This window comes from Pan troglodytes, chromosome 21 (assembly GCF_028858775.2).
Source record: "Pan troglodytes isolate AG18354 chromosome 21, NHGRI_mPanTro3-v2.0_pri, whole genome shotgun sequence".
Taxonomy (NCBI): domain Eukaryota; kingdom Metazoa; phylum Chordata; class Mammalia; order Primates; family Hominidae; genus Pan; species Pan troglodytes.
In genome coordinates this window covers 9,484,291-9,502,656 of record NC_072419.2, presented here as the reverse complement: position 1 = coordinate 9,502,656, position 18,366 = coordinate 9,484,291, and the positions used below count along the sequence as shown (strand labels likewise).

At 45.0% G+C, this 18,366-nt stretch overlaps 1 protein-coding gene across 11 annotated transcripts in view; it reads right to left on the bottom strand.

Annotated features, from left to right (window-relative positions):
• Positions 1-14,702, bottom strand: part of PTPRA (protein tyrosine phosphatase receptor type A) — a 162,622-nt gene extending 147,920 nt beyond the window's left edge. For 3 of the 11 annotated variants that reach the window (XM_054674378.2, XM_001158174.7, XM_063803248.1), the window contains exon 1: positions 14,406-14,685. The gene's annotated coding sequence lies outside the window, so the exon portion shown is untranslated. Of the gene's footprint in view, positions 1-2,038; positions 2,172-14,405 lie in introns of all 11 variants that reach the window. The other 8 variants (XR_010154305.1, XR_010154306.1, XM_063803250.1 and 5 more) reach the window with 6 other exon arrangements.
• Between the last annotated feature and the right edge of the window lie 3,664 nt (positions 14,703-18,366).

The window sequence follows — 18,366 nt, the reverse complement described above, 5'->3', positions numbered from 1 at the left end:
TCCCAAGTAGCTAGGACTATGGGTGCATGCCATTACACCTGGCTAGCTTTTATTTTTCTGTAGAAGCAGGGTCTCACTATGTTGCCCAGGCTGGTCTCGAACTCCTGGGCTCAAGTGATCCTCCCATGTTGGCCTCCGAAAGTGCTAGGATTACAGGTGTGAGCCACCACACCTGGCCTGAAAATGCATTTTCAAACTTACTTCTTCCCCACCATGTCAGTCATATTGAGAATCACTGATTTAGGGGTTCACAGCTGCTGCTGATGGCACTACTGCTCACTGGGCATGAAATACAGGAAGAAAAGGGGTTTTCTTTGTCTTCCACCAGCTGGTAGCAAGAACCTAGCCCAGGTATAGTCTCCCTGAGCTTCTTCTATTTCTCATCTGTGTTTGAGGGCTTTGAGGGACCATTCTAGCTAACACCCCAAACTGGGGAGAGAGAAATACTGGCTGGAAATCACTGTGAAATCTGTCCCTGTTAACAAAGTGGGCAGGCCCAAGAGGTAAGAGGCACTGGAAGGCAGTGATCTCACAGACAGCGTGAGCAGAGGCACTGAGTCAGGGACATTCACATCACTGGGGACATGGGAACCAGGAGAGCAGAAGTATCCCCGTAAAAGCTTGGGCCTCCAGTTCCTTTTAGACAGTGAAAGTCCTGGAACTATCCCACACTGCTCTGGTAACAGTGCTGCTAACATTATCAAAGGAAGACATTCTCTTTACTAATGGTAGTATCAATGCATTTACAATATTGTAATAAGCCACTTGTCAACCAATATTTGAAAATTAGTTGCTCGTTAAGCTATTTGTCAATCAATATTTAAGAACTACTTGCACAATTCACAGGGGCCAGGTTTCAACTTCTTCCCACACACAAAAGCTCAGTTCATTAACTAGCAATCATCTCTTCCAAAAAGCCAGAAATCTAGAACCCTAATGCCTCTACTGCTTAAATCATATTTGTCCATGTATCTCCATCCCTATCACCACTCCTCCCACCCTAAGCCAATCCAGAACACCATCATCACTGGCCACATTTGCTCTAATAAACATCAAATAAGTCTCTATACCCTGCCCAGTCCGTTCTCCACAAACAAACCTTTTACTGCACATCCACCAATAAATAAGAGTATACATCCCCAACACATGTTCATTTATAAACAGAACACAGGTACTAATACCTATAAATACTACAAAACATTTCAAATGAAATACACAATGATCACAATAATGGTACTCCCATCAATTAAAATAGTAATGTAAAACCCATCTTAAAAATATTTTAGTGCGATCCATATGATTAAATATTTCTCATTATGTTTGAAAAATCTCATTTTAATATTTTATTATAGAGCAATTTAAAAGCCTGATTCCAAGTTTTAATGCTATCATAACCAAAAAGAAACATGAATCCAAAGGAAGAAGCACTATGGCTGTGTTTACTAAACTGTGATAATCATTTTTTCACCCACATTATACAAATATTTCCTTTTAAATATGGCTAGCAAATATCCATCTTCTGTGATATACTTTTGAAAATTAATCAAAGATACTATATTTTTTTATTTCTTTTTCTTTTTTTTCTTTTCCTTTTTTTTTTTTTGAGACAGAGTTTCACTCTTGTTGCCCAGGCTGGAGTACAATGGTGCGATCTTGGCTCAGGGCAACCTCCACCTCCCAGGTTAAAGCAAGTCTCCTGCCTCAGCCTCCCGAGTAGCTGGGTTACAGGTATGCACCACCATGCCAGGCTAATTTTGTATTTTTTTTTTTTTTTTTTAGTAGAGACGGGGGTTTCTCCATGTTGGTCAGGCTGGTCTCGAACTCCCAACCTCAGGTGATCCGCCCGCCTCGGCCTCCCAAAGTGCTGGGATTACAGGTGTGAGTCACCGTGCCCGGCCACATTTTTCTATTTCTAACAAATGGACTTGAAATCCACTAAAACTCTTCCCTTACAGTGGTTTCTCTTTTAATTTTTTACTATGGGAATTCTCAAACATATACAACAGTAGAGAAAATACTATAATAAACACTTATATACCTATTATCCAGCTTCAATAATTATCAACGTATGGCAATTCTTGTCTCGTCTGTAATCCTCCAAACATGCTGAATTATTTTAAAGCAAATTCCAGATATCAACATCATTTCATCCAAAATACTTCAGTACCTATCTGTAAGAGAAAGGAGTCTTTCTTTTTAATGTAACCACACTACTATAATAACCTTTAAAAAATTAAAATTGTTTAAAAATCATCTAATATACAAGTGGTTTTCAAATTTAAATTACTCCCAATGGGCTCATAAATAACTTTTTACAGTTGGTTTGCATGAAACAGGATCTAAACAAGATCTATACTTATGTTCAATTAATATGTTTCAAGTCTTTTTTATTTTTTCCAAGACAGAGTCTTGCTCTGTCGCCCACACTGGAGTGTGGTGGCATGATCTCACTGCAACCTCCGCCTCCCGGGTTCAAGCAATTCTCCTGCCTCAGCCTCCCGAGTAGCTGGGATTATAGGTGCGTGCCACCACTCCCAGCTAATTTTTGTATTTTTAGTAGAGATGGGGTTTCACCATGTTGGTCAGGCTGTTCTCGAACTCCTGACCTCATGATCCGCCCACCTTGGCCTCCCAAAGTGCTGGGATTACAGGCGTGGGCCACCACGCCCAGCCTCAAGTCTTTTTTAATCTGTAGCAGTTCGTGTACTTTTTTTTTCTTGCCATTCATTTGAAGTAAATGGGTTCATTTGTCCTATAATATTTTTCACATTCTAAATTTGCCAATTATATCCTATAAACCAGTAATCAGATCTACACTAATCAGAGGAAGGTTTGACTCTGTTTGTTGGGGCAAGCAAGACTATTTCATGAATGATATGTTCTTCCTAGTATCACATAGAAAGAATATAAGATTTGGTTGTCCCAATTTTAGAGATGTTATGATTGATCAGAAGATTGTCACACTGATCCCTTTATTATAAAGTTCCCTAATGGTTTTAACAGCCACTGGTGACCAATGCCTAGATTCTTTACTTCATTAGATCATCTGGAAATGTTTTTAGAAACACATTTGGAGATTTTTATTAGGTTACAAAATTGTTTCTAAGGTTTTCATGTGTAAAATTATGAGAATTTTATAGATGCAACAAAATCACAGTGAGATCATGAGTCATTAAGGAAATGCAAATTAAAACATAATGCAATACCACTTTACACCTACTAGGATGGCTACAGTTAAAAAAAACAAACAACAAGTGTTGACAAGGATATGGAGAAACTGATACACTCATACACTGCTGCTGGGATTGTAAAAAGGTGCAGGCGTTCTTTTTGTTCCTCAACAAAGTCAGTGGTTCCTCAAACCGGGCGCAGTGGCTTGTGCCTGTAATCCCAGCACTTTGGGAGGCCGAGGCGGGCGGATCACGAGGTCGAGACCATCCTGGCTAACACTGTGAAATCCCGTCTCTACTAAAAATACAAAAAATTAGCCGGATGTGGTGGCGGGCGCCTGTAGTCCCAGCTACTCGGGAGGCTGAGGCAGGAGAATGGCGTGAACCTGGGAGGCAGAGCTTGCAGTGAGCCAAAATCGTGTCACTGCACTCCAGCCTGGGCGACAGAGCCAGACTCCGTCTCAAAAAAAAAAAAACAAAAAAAACCAGAGAGTTACCATTTGACTCAGCAGTTCCACTCCTAGATCTACCCAAAAGGATATGTCCACACAAACAGCTGAACACACAACCCACAGATGGGAAAAAATATTTACAGATCGTATATCTGATATGGGACTTATATCTAAAAATATATAAGTAACTTAATAATAAAAAGAGCAATAACTAAATTTTAAAATGAGCCAAGTATCTGAACAGACATTTCCCCAAAGAACATACATAAACGGCCAACAGCACATGAAAAGACGCACATCATAAATCATCATGGAAATGCAAATAAAAACCACAATGAGATACAACTTCACACCCACTAAGATGGCTATAATCAAAAAGAGAGTAACAAATATTGGCAAAGATGGGAGACATTGGGACCCCTAAGCATTGCTGGGAGAAACTGGACCCCTATTGTATTGCTGCTGGAACCTTTGTGAGTTGCTACTGGGAATGGGTAGTCACTTTACAAAACAGTTTGACAGCCCCTCAAAGTTAGTCACCGTTTAACCCAGCAATCCTACTCCTAGGTATATATATATACCCAAGAGAAATTAAAACCTATGACTACACAAAAATTTATACATGAATGTTCATAGCAGCATTATTCATAAAGCCAAAAAGTAGAAACAAATAAATGTTCATCAATTGATGAACCAGTTAGCCAAATGTCGTATATCAATATAATGGATTATTATTCAGCCATAAGAAGGAATGAAGTACTGATACATGATACAACATGAATGAACCCCAGAAACATTATGCTAAGTAAAAGAAGCCAGCTACAAAAGGTCACATATTGTATGATTTCATTTATATGAAATGTCCAGAATAGGCAAATCCAAAGAAACAGGAAGATTAGTAGTTGCCAGGGACTGGAGGGAGGACAGAATGGGAAGTGAGGCTAATGGGTGCAGGGTCTCTTTTTGGGGTGATGAAATGTTCTTAAACTAGACAGTGGCAAAAGCTGCACAACTCTATGCATATAGGAAAAACCACATAACTGTACATTTTAAAAAGGAGAATTTTATAATATGTAAGTTACAGCTTATAATGATTACGTGTAAAAAAATTACAACGAGGAAAACGCCCTACCATTGCACATTTCTTTCTAAGAAAAGTAGTAGTTCCTTTCTCACTCACTATTTAAATAATACTTTTACTTGAAGAGACAGATTAAGATATTATTTTTTCAAATGATATTTGCTAGGTTCAGGTTGAGTATTCCTTATCTGAAATGCTTGGGACCAGAAGTGTTTCAGATTTAGGTATTTTTCAGATTTTGTACTATTTGCATTATTCCTACTGGTTGCAAAATTAGCTGGGCATGGTGGTGCATGCCTGTAGTCCCAGCTACTCAGGAGGCTGAGGTGGGAGGATCACCCGAGCCCAGGAGGTCAAGGCTGCAATGAGCCATGATCATGCCACTGCGCTCCAGCCTGGGCTACATACAGAGTGAGAACCTGTCTCAAAAAAAAAAAAAAAAAAAAAAAAGTGTTGGATTTGGAAGCCTTTTGGATTTCATATTAGGATTACTCAAACTGTAGCCACTTACCATAACAAAAAGTTGGCATTTTTTTAAAAAAGAAAAATGCAAAACTCATCAACAACTCTACAAGATAATTAACAAATACGTGGACTCAACAGCCTGCCCATAGAGAAGTAATGAATGAATTTCATTCTTTTGTTCAGTCAAAGCAGCTGTTCCATTAATTTACATTCAGTCTATTACTCCATATAGTAATGTTCTTATGAAGGCAATCATTTACTATTAAGAATATGTCTTCTCCAGTACAACTTTCTTCCAGTAGCTCACAAAAGAAGTGGTCCTTATTCTTGGATGTAACTATTAAAAGGTAATCTAGGCCTGGCACAGTTGGCACGGTGGCTCATGCCTGTAATCCCAGCACTTTGGAAGGTCTTTTGGCAGGTGGATTGCTTGAGCCAGGAGTTCAAGGCCAGCCTGGGCAACATAGTGAGACCTCATCTCTCCTAAAAATAAAAAATAAAAAAATTAGGTATGGTGGTGCATGCCTGTGGTCCTGGCTACTTGAGAGGCTGAGGTAGGATGATCACTTGAGACTGGGAGGTCAATGCTGCAGTGAACCATGATGGTGCCACTGCACTCCAGCCTGGGTGACAGAACAAAACTGTCTCAAAAAAAAAAAAAAAAAAAGAAAGAAAGAAAGAAAGAAAAGAAAAAAAAGAGAATCTAGTGATACTGAGACATGCTAGAAGCTTCTGTACTTTTATAACCGTATACCAAACTTCCCACACTGCAAAATTTGTTCTAATATTGTTTGTTCACATATTCAGCAATGTTTTCTATACATCTTCCAACGGTATTTTGATTTCCTGACAAAATTATTTTCCATGTAGTACATCAGTCCATTTTTTGTTTAAGTGGGCCTTTTGGGGGTGGGGCAGGAAGAATCTGCCAAGGGTATGTGTTTTTTTGTCTTTTTTCTTTTTTTCCCCTGAAACAGTCTCGCTCTGTCTCCCAGGCTGGAGTACAGTGGCGCAACCTCAGCTCACTGCAATCTCCGCCTCCCAGGTTCAAGCGATTCTCCTGCCCCAGCCTCCCGAGTAGCTGGGACTACAGGTGCGCCCACCATACCTGGCTAATTTCTGTGTTTTTAGTAGAGACAGGGTTTTGCCATGTTGGCCACGCTGGTTTCAAACTCCTGACCTCAAGTGATCCGTCCACTTCGGCCTCCCAAAGTGCTGGGATTACATGCATGAGCCACTGCACCCGGCCCCATTTTGTCTTTTATAAGAACAATAAACTTAAAAACTGGCCAGGCATGGTGGTTCACATGTGTAGTCCCAGAGCTTTGGAAGGCCAAGGTGGGAAGATCGCTTGAGCCCAGGAGTTCAATGCTGCAGTGAGCTATCATTGTGCCACTGTACTCCAGCCTGGGCAACAGAGTGAGAACCTGTCTCTTAAAAACAAGAAACCCTCAAAATATAAATTTTAATAATTGAAGTTAGCAAAATTTTGTAAAGCATCTGATGGAATATCCTTTATCTTTAAACATCACTGCAAAAAAAATGTAGAGGTTCTCTTTATGTTCCAAATTTTTGGTTTTCAAATGTCTTCATACTGGTGACAGCCTCATATTTTATTATTTAATATCTCAAGGTTTTACATACTTTTTTTTTTTTGGAGACAGAGTCTTGCTGTGTCACCCAGGCTTGAGTGCAGTGGCAAGATCTCGGCTCACTGCAAACTCCGCCTCCTGGGCTCAGATGATTCTCCTGCCTCAGCCTCCCGAGTAGCTGAAATTACCCAGAGGCACACGCCACCACGCCCGGCGAATTCTTGTATTTTTAGTAGAGATGGGGTTTCACTATGTTGGCCAGGATGGTCTCGATCTCTTGACCTTGTAATCCACCCACCCTGGCCTCCCAAAGTGCTGGGATTACAGGTGTGAGCCACTATGCCCGGTCCTCCTCTTTTTTTTTTTTGAGACACAGAGTCTCCCTCTGTCCCCCAGGCTGGAGTACAGTGGTGCAATCACAGCTCAATGCAGCCTTGAACTCCTGGGTTCAAGCAATCCTCTGCCTCAGCCTCCCAAGTAAGTGGGACTACAGGCATGTGACACCACATGGCTAATTTTTTATTTTTGGTAGAGATGGGGTCTCGCTATATTGCCCAGGTTTGTCTTGAGCTCCTGGCCTCCTGCACCTCAGGCTCCCAAAACAGTGGGATTATGGGTGTGAGCCACCGTGCAGCTGGGTTCTACATACGATTAAAAGGAATCTTAAAGCAAGATTCCTATTAATGACAGAGCATGAAAGTCCATGTTTCTTATAAATTTCCCGATACTTTCCAATTTAGTAAGAGCTGACTTATTTGAATAGCTCACCAAGAATTCATCACAGGAGTTGGACAAGTGTCAGCTCTGACAACTTGTTTGCTTGTGCTTGTATTATTAGTATTTTCTTTGATCACTGGTTTCTCTGCATGTCCATTTTGTAAAGGCTAGTTCAATGAGAACTGGTTAATATAAACTGTTAACAACATGTTGCAATACATGGAGAACAAATGTATAAATATGTCTCTGCTCACTGCAGAATTCAGTCTCTTCCTTCAGGACACCCAAAGTTCTACAGTTAACACATTAACTGTTTGACCTATAGACCCAAGAAGATGCCAGAGACAATTCCTAAATTAAATGTTTTATCTTATCTTTTAGATAAAAACAATAAAAAGTTCTAAATTTTCTTCCAGTTCCCCTGGATCATCTTATCTACCTCAATTTGAAAACTACTGCTCTGGACTACAGCCACAGTGAACTTTTTAACAATTGCAAATCAGATCAGTTCACTCTCCTGCTTAAAAATCCTTCAAAGATTTAGCTCTGCCTTCAGGATAGAGTCCAAAATCCTTGCATGCCATACAGGACCCTCAACTCTGCTCCTTGCCATTCTCTAGTCTCAACACTGTCCTTAGTCTCTAGTTCTCAAGCCTGGCTACACATTAGAATCACCTGGGGAGTTAAAATATATATACAGGTATGCATCACTTAACAATGGGAACACATTCTGAGGATGAGTCCTGATGTGATTTCATAATTCTGCAAACATCATAAAAGGTACTTACACAAAATGAGATGGTACAGCTTGCTACATATCTAGGCTATATTTATTGTATAGCCTACTGCTCCTAGGCTACAAACCTGTACAGCATGTTACTGTACTGAATACCGTAAGTAACTAACACAGTGAGTATTTGTATATTTAAACATATCTAAAAATAGAAAAGGTATAGTAAAATTATGGATTATAATCTTATAGGACCACTGTTGCATATGCAGTCTCTCCTTGATGGAAACATCGTTATACTGTGCATGACTGTATACACATTCTCAGGCCCCAACTGAGACCAATTAAATTAAAATGCCTGCGGGTGGGGCATTTGCAACCCTGATTTTTCTAAGTTCCCCAGGTGAATCTAAAGTGCAGCCTAGGCAGAGAATTACTCTGTCACTGCAAGCCACCTGCCCCTTCCTGCTCACCATGGTCAGCCAGTTTTAGGTGCTCACCAAGCTCTCAATTAGGCCTTGCTACGCCAAGTGTGATCCACCCACCAGCAGCATCTGCCTCACCCAGGAGCTGGTTAGTAACACAGAATCCCAAGTCCCACCCCAGACCTACTGATTCAGGACTTGGCATTTTAACAAGATTCCCAGATGGTTCATGAGCACATTCAAGTTAGCGAAGCGCTGCCCTGAGCTACCAAATCCCTTCTCAGCTCAGGGCCTTCACAAATGTTTAACTGCAAATGTTGTTTAGCTGCTGAACTTCTCTGACACTCCCGACACCCTATTCTTCCCCTTTCATCACATCTATAATTACCATAGGTGATTTTAATGTCTGTCTACTGCACTAACCTAAAAGTGTCATGAGGACAGACATCACATCCATGTTACTCTGGGGTGTCCCCAGCTTCCGGCACAATGCCTGGTATTTCCAACTGAACAGCATCTAGCCTAATATTTTATACTGCTATGATCCTATTCTAAACTTCCACAATATTTCAATCTCATCAACCAAATCTTTCTTCAACCACAAGTTGGCTTTAGTTACATAAATCTTGGAGATAATCTATATCACAGCACTGTACTTCTTTCAAAAAATCTAAATCAGCTACTGGTCTCTTTTTCCAAAGCAATGTAAATTAAACCTAATTCAAGGTATCATTACATTTCTTTGTAATAGCACTAGATGGGTTGTCAAGAAATGGCCCCATAAATTGCTGATAGTGCTGGAAACTAGTTCAACCTTTCCAGATGCAATTAGGCACCGAAACTGTATCCTCTGACTTGGTGAGCCCAGGTTGGGAGTAAGAGCCCAAGGAAATAATCCAAAAGAAGTATTTGAACAAGGGGTATAAAAGTACCATTTATAATAGCAAAAAGGTAGAAAAAAATAAAAGAATAAAAAGGATTGCACCAACTACAGCTGTTGGCTGAGAGTGGTGGCTCACACCTGTAATCCCAGCACTTTGGGAGGCCAAGGCGGGTGGATCACTTGAGTCCAGGAGTTCGAGACTAGCCTGGGCAACATAAAAATGTCTCTACAAAAAATAAAAAAATTAGCTGGTCATGATGGCACAGACCTGTGCAGTCCCAGCTATTCAGGTGGCTGAGATGGGAAGATCATTTAGCCCAGGAGGTCAAGGCTGCAGTGAGCTGTGATCATGCCACTGCACTCCAGCCAGGGTGGCAGAGTGAGACCCTGTCTCAAAAAAACAAAAACAAATAAAAAAAACTACAGCTGTCGATGCATGGAATACTATACTGTGATTTTTTTTTTCTTTTTTTTTGAGACGGAGTCTCGCTCTGTCGCCAGGCTGGAGTACAGTGGCAAGATCTTGGCTCACTGCAACCTCCGCCTCCTGGGTTCAAGTGATTCTCATGCCTCAGCCTCCCGAGTAGCTGGGATTACAGGCACGTGCCACCACACCCAGCTAATTTTTGTATTTTTAGTAGAGATGGGGTTTCACCATGTTGGCCAGGATGGTCTTGATCTCTTGACCTCATGATCCACCCACCTCAGCCTCCCAAAGTGCTGGGATTACAGGCGTGAGCCACCGCACCCAGCCTGTGATTTTAAATGAACAAATACTTAAATGAGTAAATATAAAATATTTTATGCTATTCAAGAATTCAAAAATCATATTCTATATGTACTGACTGCTACTATAAAAATTATGTCTTGTACACTGACACAAATGGATGTGAATTTAGAGTAAAATAAATACAGTTTTACATTTAATGGATTCTCTTTTCCATAGAGAATACATTAAAATAAATTTTAATGTTGGGCTATTTTTGGGCCTGCTGTTCAGTTTTATTAAGTTAGTGTTATATTATTGCTATTTTTGTTGTACTCAGACTCACTAAAAAACCATTTCTTCACCAGGCACAGTGGCTCATGCTTGTAATCCCAGGACTTTGGGAGGCCAAGACCAGCGGATCACCTGAGGTCAGGAGTTCGAGACCAGCCTTACCAACATGGAGAAACCCCGTCTTTACTAAAAATACAAAATTAGCCAGGTACGGTGACACATGCCTGTAATCCCAGCTACTCGGGAGGCTGAGGCAGGAGAATCGCTTGAACCCAGGAGGCGAAAGTTGCGTGAGCCAAGATAGCGCCATTGCATTCCAGCCTGGGCAACAAGAGCAAAACTCCATCTCAAAAAACAAACAAACAAACAAACAAACAAAAAACATCTCTTCAGTTTTGTCATTTGGAAACATTTATTATTGCACTGGAAGTAAAATGACAAGATTCTATATTTGGCCAGTTTCCCTCTCATAACTCAAACTTCCCCTGCATCTCATTTTTTTCCATGTGAAAATGGAGAAAAATAATGCAATAATGTTTACAAACTGACACTGAGCACCTCCAATGAAAGGTGCTGGCAAATACAAACATGAGGGGTGCAAAAATACAAAACAAAACACCCACCACCACCCGCACTGATCATCCTGCACAAGTTACTTTTATCCTTCTGAGCCTCAACATCTCCCTCTGTAAATTCAAAGAAACTGGCTAGAATCGCATAGGGTGGGGGAGGATTTGTGGAGGAAAAGTAGGCATATAATAGCTGAAAAAGCATCGTAGTTGATCCTCCTGAATTCTCCGAAGATCATCTATCCAGCTATACACTTTGGGGGAGAGGATAAATTGGTACAACCCCCCAAAAAGGGGTGGCAGTTTGGCTCCATGTCTGCAAATCAAAAATGCAGACATATCCCTTGACCCAGTAATTCTACTTCTAAAAGCATATTGTTCAGATAACTTTGCAAATGAGCACATAACACAGTATGTACAAGGACATTCATTGCTGTAAGAGAAGAACCTGGAAACAAATTTTAACCCAAAGATGTTACGGTACAGCCATACAACTAAATAAGTAAAAGCATGTCAACAGAAAGAACAAATAACTCTCTATATATGTTGATAATAGAATGATTTCCTAAATATGTTAAGTAAAAAAACCCAGTAAGGTGTGAGTGGTACGTCCCATGGTGGGAGGAGTATGGATAAGCAGGCACATATTTATAAAGCAACAGTGTCTATGGAAGGCCATATAAACTGAAAACTTCAGCCATCTCTGGGGAGGAGGTTAGGGAGACAGGAGACTTGGGGCCAGGGTAGGAGGGACATTTTTCTCTATATACTCTTTTGTATTGCTAGAACTTTTGAATTTTTCTCTCATCTGCATTAATTATCTTTTCCCAAAATTGAGCAGGATTCTCTCTACACCTTCCTCTGGGTCTAAGAGGCTGTGATTCTACCTCTGTCAGACCCAACCAGTGCCTCCTATATTGCAGGGGCATCTGCATTTGGCCCTATATTGCCCCCAAATGATCTTTCCAAAATTCTTTCAGCCCAAGTCCCTGACCTCCTTTAAATCCTCTAGTAGCTCTCCATTGTCCTCACCTGATCCAGCTATGATTAACCTCTTCCCTCCTCCCCAAGGACAGTGGATTCCTTCCACCACCAAGTTTGCTTGTGCTGCTCCCTCTTGCCTATGTGTGCAGTCCACCACGCGCAAACTCCTATGCATCCTTCATGATCCGAAGGCCCCCCCGTCCCAGGAAAGCTTTCCCAAATCACCCAGGCAGGGGATGCTCCCTACACAGCCTGGCAGAGGCTCTGCAAATACACGGCCAAAATTCAAATCTTGACTATTCCCTCATTTGCCCACTGTTTGGCCTCAGTTTCCAACCCTGTAGAGTAGGAATAAGCCCTTTTATGACTGTTGAAAAGACTGAGGGAATTCATGGAAAACATTACATGGCTTGTCACAAGGCAAATAAAAAATAGCTATTATTATTATCACAATCTTATAGCACCTGTGATGTATTTATATCCACCTGTCCTACATTAGACTCTGAGTTCCTCAAAGGTTAAGGACTGACTTCTTCACTTTTGTATCCCAAGCAATTCACCTGGCAAAGGGAAGACACATGAATGTACTGAAGTCAGAGGGGTGGTTTTTCTGGTTCTGTATTTCACCCAGATGTTAAGTGGCTAAACAGAGAACAGGCCCCGGGATCCCACCATGCCTTACAATGCACGGTATCAGCCAGGTCACTTTGAGCAGGCAGAGGTGAAAAGAGACTGAAGGGCTTTTAGTCTTTCAGAGACAGTTTTTTGGAGGCCAGTGGGATATGGGACCTACCAGTTCCCACCTGCTGACTGCTTATGGGGGCTGGGTGGGATGGACATGGGGAAGCGGGGAATCAGAAATACTAACAGTCCTGGGCATGTACTCCAAGCAGGCCTTCAAAACACGAAAAAATCTCTTGGGAAGTGGATACCGGGAAATAAACAGAGCCTAGGCATAAGAGAGAAGAGATTGGAAAGAATCTACAAGACAACTTGGAGGAATTCTCCCACCATGGGAGATAGAAAGGTGGGCAAGACACAGCTCCTGCCCGCAAGAAGCTTCTCAAATGAGAAGAACTTTAAAAGAAAAAGTGGAGCTTGGCAGGTAAAGGTGGGGAAGAAAGAGGATCACATAAAACAAAAACATCCCAACATGTGAGCGGGCAGTCAAGCAGCTCTGAATACTAGCCAGCAAGCGGGATGAGGGGAAGGAGAATTGGAGGATCAGATTAGGCTAAAAGTAAAGGAGTAAATTGAGGCAAGATTGTCAAGGGCTTTGTATGACCTGATAAGGCATTTTAGGCTTCATTCATCCCATGGGAAAAAGAAAAGCGAGGGAGTTTTTAAGTAAACAAGTGACAGCATCAGATCTGTTTCTGAAAGGAGTGGCCAGGCAGGAAGATGTTCGCCCTTTCCTAGTCAGTCCTCCTCTCGCCCACCATCTTCTGTTTCTCAGGCTGCCTGCACAGCTAGCAGGTGGCAAACGAAGCCATCTCCAGGGTGATGTGACTGGTTCTAGAGCCGGAATCCCTCTCCTGAGCAAAGGCTTCTGATGGCGTTCACCCTGCAGAGGGTGGATTTGCACATTCTTCTTTTCCTGTCTTACAAATATCATCAGTGATCTCAAAAATAAAAACGAAACCCTCAAGACAGGACTCTGCTCTGCTATTTTTTTTTAATCTTCAGGAGATATAATTAGTAACTAATTTTTTCAAAAAATTTTTTTTATTTACCGAAAGTAAAAAGGGAGGGGACCTGCGTTCTCAATTGGCCTATTCTGAATTCTGGGCAGCTCTCAGCCCTTATTTCCCTTCTTAAACAGCCTCAACAGTTGGGAGAGGGCGGCAAGGAGAGGGGCCTGGGAGACGGGCCGGGGCACCGAGGGAGGTGGACTTGAAGGGAAAGAAAAGTTGGTCACTGCAAAAGCAAATTTTCTCATGCCAAGAGTTTTCCTCTTTCCTCCCATTAAATGGACCTGAGCAAATTCTGTTCTCGCCGTTCTAAGTTTCTTCTCTGAGAATGAACTCTGGCAGTGCCCTGGCCTGGTCCCAGAAGGACGCATGCAAAGTTCCTGGGCAGTCGCGAGGGGTCGGCACTCGGGCCGGCACGTTTCCGGGGACCCCCTCCCCGCGACGGACCCGCAAGGATGCACAATCAAACTGCAGGCGCCCGCAGGCTTCTACCCGGAAAAGATGGCTTAGGGCTTAGGGCTTAGGGCTTCGGGCTTCGGGCTCCGGGCTCCGGGCTCCGGGCTGTGGCCCGGGACCCCTCCCACCGCCCCCGGGAGCCGCTCCCCCTTCCGGAGCCCACCCGGGCGCTGCGGCCGCGAACACTCACAGAGTCGGGCGTTGGGCGGGACCGCTGGGGACGAGGACAGCGGCTCCGCCTCGGCTCCGCGGCGGCGTTTCGGGCCGCCACTAGCCCTCAGGGCCGCCGCCCGGCCCGCGGCTCCGAGCCCCGCGGCGGCGGCGGCGGCCTCGCCTCCATAGCGAGGGGAAGCGGCTGAGGGGCGACTGGGCGGGCGACAGTGATGGCGGCAGCGGCCGGGGTCCGAGCGCGATCGCGCGCGCGCGCGTCTCTGTCAGCGCCGCACTCGCCGCAGCCTCGCTCCCGACCCGGCCTTGGCTGTAAGGCGCGTGTTCATTGGCTGTTCAGAGACAGGCGCTGGTTGGCCGACAGCGAACGGGCGTCTCCGGCCCGCGCGGGCCCCGCCCTTGCGCTCCGCTGGGCGCTCACTTGCCGGCTGGGGCGCCGAACCCGGTCGCACGGTCTCCTCGTAGCTCCATAGGGGTTCGCCCCGGGGCTGCCCAGTCCTTCGGGAAGCTGGACCCCGGAAGGACCGGCTGCGAGTGCACCAGTGCCTTCAGCCATTCTACAGTCACAGGCCTCATGACTTGGGCCTTCTTCCCAGTTTACAGATCAGGAAACCGAGGCCAGGCACAAACTACACCAATGTCTAGCCACCAGGGCGGCCTGAAACTCGAGAGCCATCTTCCTAACCCTCTCCAAACGTGATACTGTGGGTCTTTTTTTCCCTCCCCTAATTGCTGCAAAGAACGACGGATCTCACTGGGGAGGGAGAGGAACCTGCCAAGTCCCTAGAACGGGTCTGGCTCCGTGGGTGTCGTCTTACATCAAATCAGCCCACGCCGTCCCCACCCGAGCTCCAGGGTAATCTCCCCCGCTTTCCAGATGCGCATGCTGGGGCCCCGCTCGCCACCGAGCTGAGTAGAAGCACAACACATGGTGCTCTGCGATGGGGGTGCCTTTTGCGATACGCCTGGCGGGGGAGGGGAAGCTCAAAACGCAGAGAGGAGCCAGAGTGCGCCCTCCCCCGGCCGGGGTTGGGGCGCGTAGCCCCTTCCCGGCGCTCCCGGCACGGCGTCTGGTGCGTGACACCCGCGAAGCAATCGCTCAGTCCATCCAGTGGCAGCAGGTTCCTACACGGATCCCCGCGGGTGCTGCAGGACCTGAGCGTCTGCGGCTGAAAGCCGATTACGCAGTCGTGATAGGTGGTGGCAAATGCGACATTTCGCCGGGTTGTGATCCCCAGTAGGGACCCCTGGACATTCCGAGACCCGCGCAGGGCGAGCGGCTGGGCGTCTGCAGGCAAAAGACAGATTGCACAGTAGCGCACAAACCGAGCTTGCGGGTAGGGGACGCTTTATCCCAGACCCAGAGTCTGCGGTTCCCGGGGTAGGTGGCGGCGAGTCTCTCCTCCAGACCGGGCAAACCCTGAGTCCCCCTCACGCACCCCAGGCCGGAAGGAGTCCCACATTCGGGGCGCCCCCGGGGAAGGGTTGTGACCGGCGGCAACTCTTCATGGCAGGGAACACTGCGGCGCAAAAGGGGCTCACATCAGCAGCCCCTACCATCTCCAGTCCTACAATCTCCGGTCCCCACCACTGCCTTCTGTTGGGGCGCCAGTTTAGGACTCTGTGCCCCACTCCTCCGTATTGTGGAATAAGTTAGTCCATGCTAACCAGAGCCAGGGCCTGGGAATATGGGTGGGGCGGGCCTCAGGCCGTCCCCTCCCCATCAGGGAAGTCTCTCCTTGAGTGGGAGTTGTGACTCTCTCTCCCTCTCAGCAGGGCCTGCCTAGAGGTGTGGGTGAAATGGCCGAACCCGACACCTCTGACCAATAGACACTCCAGCCCAAAGGCCCAGAGTCCACACGCCTACTCTCCTAACGCTCAGACCCCAGTGAGGGTGGATCCTTCCCCACGCCCAACATTCACATATCCCCTTAAGTCCAAACTCAATCTATCCCCCAACACCGAATGGAAAAGCGAAAAGCGGGAAGTCAAAGTGTGAAAACCCCTAACAAGTAATGACTGCAAACGCAGAGGTACCACAGTAGCTGGGATAGCAGCCCTATGCTCTAGAACCAAACCCCACCAGCTTACTTTTGCCTTATATCTAATTTACACTATTATTTCTTAATATGTTTCTTTTTGTTGATTAGTTTTTTTTTTACTTTTTATTTGTATTACCCTAGAAGGGGTTGACATGCTACTTATATTTTTAATATAATTGAAATAGTGATTGCAGTTAAGTGTTCATCTTTGAGATTATCTGAAGGACCCCTTTTGGATATGACCACACTTGGAAAAATTGTTGTTGGGCGTGGTAGTCAAAGAGCCCGGGGTTTCCAGCCCCACCATGTGCTGGGTGACCTGAGCCTCCCTCTGCAACTCTTCCTGGAACTTCCCAGGGCTGTATTGAGAATTAGGCATGTTCAGCTTGGCAAGTAACCCATTCTCAGGAAATGAAAGTTCTTTCTCTCCCCATGAGACAGCTGCACTATGGTCAAAGCATTTGTGGGGTGTGCACAGGGGTGACAGAACTACAGACCAAGGAGAACTACAGACCCTGGAGACCCTGGGAAGGAGGGTTCAGCTCAGCAACCACACAGATGCTGTTTCCATTGGAAGAAGACAGAGCCCCCTCCTCAGCTGCCTGCCTGTAGAGACCTGCCCAGCCCTCCATCCTACTTGGCTCCCAGAGTGTCCTGAGCTCCCTCGCCCATCATCATCACAGAGTAAAGGGTTATCCTGGAAGAGAAGAGAACTGAGGAAGGGAGAGGAGGCAGTTTCCTGTGCCCAAGCCTACCCAAATGGGGGACTGCAGAGCCCTCCTACTCCTAGTCCTGCATTAGTTCCAACCCACAGGAGCACATACCTACAGGTAGGCATTTCTCAGCCACCCCACAGGTGCCCCAACAGTCACAGGGCTTATGAGCAAAGGAGAGGACCAGGAGAGCTGGAGGATGGGGGGAAAGGACTCCTGTTTCTTTAGGCAAGTCATTTCCCCTCTCGGGGCCTCCTTTCCCCTTCTAGTAAATGGAACAATGAGTCATTCTCGCAACAAATATTGAGTGCAGACCATGTGCTGGACACAGCAGGGAATAAGACAGAAGAGGACAGAAGAGGCCTCTGCTCTCAGGAGCTTACATTCTGGATAGGAACACAGACAATAAACAAATGAACAAGAAAATTTCCTAAATGCTGAAATGAAAATAAAGCAAGGCAATAAGATAGAAAGGTGAAGTAAATGAGAGCCAAGTCCCTTTGCAGGCCACACTGTTCAAACCCGAGTTTTTTTTTTTTGAGATGGAGTTTTTGCTCTTGTTGCCCAGGCTTGAGTGCAATGGCACGATCTCGGCTCACTGCAACCTCTGCCTCCCGGGTTCAAGCGATTCTCCTGCCTCAGCCTCCCGAGTAGCTGGGATTACAGGACCCGCCACCACCCCCAGCTAATTTTTTTTTATTTTTACTAGAGACAGGGTTTCACCATGTTGGCCAGGCTGGTCTCAAACTCCTGACCCCAGGTGATCCACCCACCTAAGCCTCCCAAAGTGCTGGAATTACAGGCATGAGCCACTGCGCCCAGCCTTTGCCCTGATTCTCCCTGCACTGGCTACCACTGATACAAGGAGAAGAAATGTTCCCAGATTCTTTGCCTCCAGCTACACAGTCCTAGTTCCTAGCCCCAATCCTAGCATCATACATTGGACGAAACTTGGCCCTGCCCACCCCTGTAGGCATAGGCCTGCTGTACAAACTGCTCAGGGCAGAAGGCATCTCACACTAATTTCAATTGAGTAAGCAAGGATTTGAAAAAAGAAAATCCCAGTTCTGGTTTTTAAATGTCACAATTCATAGGCTTATACATCTGTCAAAACTCAGAAAATTACATTTAAGATCTGTGGATTGCAATGTATGTAGATTTTGCCTGAAAAGAAAAAAAAAATTGCAAACCAAAAATGAACTCTAGTTATTGAAATGCATACTGAAGT